This window comes from Cryptomeria japonica, chromosome 4 (genome assembly GCF_030272615.1).
Source record: "Cryptomeria japonica chromosome 4, Sugi_1.0, whole genome shotgun sequence".
Lineage (NCBI taxonomy): Eukaryota > Viridiplantae > Streptophyta > Pinopsida > Cupressales > Cupressaceae > Cryptomeria > Cryptomeria japonica.
In genome coordinates, this window is record NC_081408.1 from 664,259,882 (window position 1) to 664,264,593 (window position 4,712).

Consider the following 4,712-nt stretch of genomic DNA (forward strand, 5'->3'; position numbering starts at 1 on the left):
TCCATCTCTACCGGTGACAAGATCTTCCTCAAGCTGTTAGGCTTTTGAAAATAGAGGACCAAACTCTGATACCAATTGTTAGGATTCCCAAAGATACTGAGAGGGGGGGGGGGGGGGGGTGAATCAGTATCTAACTGGTATAACAAATTACTTGATTTAAAACATGAAAAGAATATTAAAACTGAGTATCGGTAAACCAGAAATAATGCAGTAAATAAGAACAATAACAACAACATGAGAAGCACACTATAACACATTATTTTAACAAGGAAACCCGATGTGGGAAAAACCTTGGTGGGATTTGTGACCCACAATATTCGCTTACTAACTAATAAGGGAATATTACTCTTACAATAGGGGCTTGCACATGCAGGAAGGCCAAGTTCCTAGAGCTCCCTACTCAATTACAAAAGAAGTCTCACTGACTTACAAAATGGATTATACTAATCCAATGTCTTGTACTACTTCAGATTAGCATATGCTATGCTAGATTCAGTACCGGTTTAAGCTCTGCTACAACATAAACCCTTAACCAATAATTCACGTATTAGGTCTGCTATTACTTTTCCATACTTCGCATCCTATCTCTTGTCTACAAAATGATCTACAATGATCTCATACATATTTGAGTCATATTACAATCCGCCATGTCGGCTTACAAAAGATTTTACAATTAATTATAAAATACATTAATACAAAATTGTTGTCGGCCAGGATGCCGGTATTCTTCCTTTTCGTTGTCGGTGTTCTGTGTGCTGGTGTAGACTCTACCGGTGTCGGTGCCTGTATATGCCTGCCGGCATCACATGGTTGCAAGGTTGCCATCAATGACAATACCTTCAATCACCTACAATTTCTCATTGGAGTGTGCATTTGCCAAAACGTCTAACCTGTCACCATGGGTCCAACAAAGTTGAGTCTTACATGTCACTCCCCTGTTGGCAAGGAAGTCAACAACCACATTGGCTTGCTTATAAACATGAGCGAACATACATTTATCAAAGGTTTTAATAATGTCTTTGGATTTTTTCATCCAAATATCAATATTCCAAGCTAGAGTAGAATTTCCTTTAAGGTAGTTGATAATGTTCTTAGAATCCCCCTCGACCCAAACAAGCTTACAATTGTTTTGTTTTGCAAGTTTAAGATTGTGATATACCCCTATGGCTTCAGTAACATTATTAGTCTATTTACCAAGAGGGATAGCAATAGCAGAAATGAAGTTGCCATTGTGATCCCATATTACACCACCACAACCAACTTGACCTGAGTTCCCTTTAGCCGCGCCATCAAAATTGATTTTGACCCAACCTTGGGGAGGAAAGTCCAATTAATGTCCCGAAGGTTGACCTTAGGTGTAACCATATGATGACCAAGATTCCAGCCCTTGACAATATTGACTTCATACTCCTTAAGAATGCCATTGTGAGAGAGAACATTGGGGCTAACAAACAAGAGGTTATCAAAGATGGCTCTAGAAATTTTCTTGAAAACAATATCAAAAGGGAGATGGGTGTCCCTAAAGATGTGATTGTTATGTTCTTTCCATAAGCCCCATGCCATATGAGGAAACACAAAAAGCCATATCTCCTTCTTGAAGGGATTTCTGGAGGGCGGATTCCATTGGTGGACAAACTCCTTAACAGTTCTCGGTAAAGTCCAGGAAAGATCCATTTTCTGAAGCACCAGACTCCAAATCTCAGAGGTGTAAGAGCAATGTAAGAATAGATGGTCCATGGATTCAGCCGCCTGCAAACACAAGTAGCATCTGTTTGGGATAGCAAAGCCCATCTTAACAAGATTGTCAGTAGTTAAGATTTTATTAAGAAAGAGGAGCCAGAAGAACATATTGACCTTAGGAGAAAGATTCTTAATCCAAACTTTAGAACACCAAGACACATAAGGTTCCTTATAGGCATCCACAGAAGCCACAAAAAACTTCCCATTGGGGTTGAATTTCTAGATTAGTTCATCTTCCACACTTTCCTTCAAGCCAAAAGAATTTAGGGAAATTTGCAATTGGATAAAAGAAGGATTAATAGCAAGAAGATTAACCCACTTACCCTCCTTCCAATAGTCAGCCACCATGGGGCCATGAGAAGCCACACAAAGATCTTTTAAAGATCCCAAAGTAGGATCTAAAGCCAGTGAGTGATGCCCAATCCAACAATCATCCCAAAATCGGTTTTTTTTACCATTCCCAAGCTTCCAGTAGGCTCCCCAACTAGCCACATCCCTAGCCTTGAGAATATTATTCCAAAGATGAGAACCAACGAGGATCTAAGAAGAACTAAAAAAATCTTGCAAAGAATGAACATTAGAAAGATATTTATTATGCCATAAGGTGTTCCATTCCCTTCTACAGTCATAGGACCTCCAAACCTATTTAGCCAACAAAGCAATATTAAAGGTTTTGATGCTTCTAATACCCAAACCACCAACTCTCCTTGGCTTGCAGACATTCTCCCAGGCACCCAGAGGGATTATTCTCTTCTCCTCAACCCCTGACCAAAGGAATCTTTTTTGAATTTTGTTAATGATATCAGCAAATTTAGAGGTAATTTTGAACAAACTAAGAGCATACATAGGGAGATTTTGAAGAGTAGATTTCAACAACTGAATTTTACCAGTCTGAGTCAAAAGGTTACCTTTCCATCCAACCAACTTCCTATTAAATCAATCAATTAAAGATTGCCAAAAGGACTTAGAAGGTTTATATCCCAGAGGGAGGCCTAGGTAAGTAGAGGGGAGCTTACCAATTAGGCAACCAAGAATGTTAGTGTAGACACATAAATCTGTCTACTTAATCAAATGAATATTTAGTATTTATTTGATTATTTAAACCTTCAGTCAATAGTTAATTAAATTAATATTTAATTAATTCTTCCTCAAACCTCTTCTTCTATTAACTAAATAAATTATTCAATTTATTTAAATTAATTCATTAAACCACACTCTAGCAATTAATTAAATGAATAAAGCATATTTGTTTAATTTAACCCATTTCCTCATTTAAATAAATAAATAAATAAATAAATAAATATTTATTTAAATCCCTAAACTTCCCCCCCACTTGCATTCTCCTAAAAATGCAAGTTGCACCTATTTTATTGAAATAAAGTAATTTTATTTTAATTAAAATCCCATTTTCTCTCACCCACCAAACCCACTTACATCCTAAACCCATTGTAGATTCTTCTAATCTTCTAAATTAGCCTAATCCCATCCCCTAATTATTGTCACATTCCTAAGCAACATGGAGTCACTTCTCAAAGCCTCCAAAGTCTCCGAAAAGCATTAAAGGCTTTATGTCTTCAACAAGTTAACCCCTAAAGTCTTCCAAACCATTAATGGTTCTTACATGACCATTTATGGCTCTTACATAACCATTAATGGTTAATTACAATTGCCCACATGGTTAGAGACTTTCCCTCTAACTCAACCTCCATTTAACTCATGGGTCTCTTCAAGCATTCATTGCTTTGACCATGGTTATCCCCACTAACTCTTGCAGAAAAGTTTGTGGTGCAGGGGAACCCCTTCAACATGATCATTCAGGCTCAGAGGAGGAAGGATATGACCTTAAACATGTCTTAGGATATTTTCCTTGTGTTTCAATCATGCATTTTGTGTTTGTAATAAAGGACCCCATCTTGTGAGCCAAACTCCTATTTTGGCATTTTGATAAGCCAATTAGGACTTTTGGACAAAAGGGGACTAAGTATGCTTAGGATATGTTTGTCCTAGTGGTTTTCATTGTTTTATGCTCTTCTAGGGTGTTTAGAGGGGTTAGTCTTGATCCAAGTCATTCGGGTGCAAGAAATGACATTTTTGACAATTTTGTCAAAAGTTGTCATGAGCAACTTTTTGTGCAATTTTTGAATTTTTGTTGGTTTAACTCCTCCAATGGCTCTAACCTCTTGTTTTCAATTGAGAGAAGTTGTAGAGGGGTATAAACACCTTGAGGACACAATTCTTAAAGAGAGACTGTATGGAGTGTTGTTCTCAAATTCTGATTCCCTTCTCTCCTCCCTGTTAGGAATACAATAAACTTTGTTTGCATATGAAGAGGATACTGAGGAAGAACAAAACTCCAAAAAAAACATATAACAAGGTTTTAACAAAACCTTCTACACTTCAAACTTATCCAAAGTTCAGGTGGGTATACCTTCTATGAAAACTTTCACACTTTTAAAATTTGAGATCCATAGTAAACCAATGCTAGAAATCTAAGGACTTCATCACCTTAATAGAATTGAGACATTAATAGAAAATCTTATACTCATTTTCAGTATTGATCTCCAAAAGAAATAGAAAGAAAACCACAAATGGATACCAGTGCCTTATTCGGGCTACAGAGTCACCCAAATCAAATTAGAATTCCAAAATTGAACAATCTCATACATTTCACCACCTCGACCTTAATTAACCCCATACATGCCTAACATATACATGAGTTTTATCCTCTTAAAACTAAAACCATTCATCAAATTCAAGATTAGAAAACAATTGATTTACTGATAGAGATATTTCATGCATATTTTATTCCTCTCCCTTGAAGAGAAAAGCTAGAAACATATCCATATGATTGCCTTACAATCCATGTTCAATCAAATAACCCTAGACTATTCAAATGAAACCAGCAAATTAATGAGTGCACACTAGAAGACAATACATATTTAGGCCTAAAAAGTGTTGATCTGTATATTTAT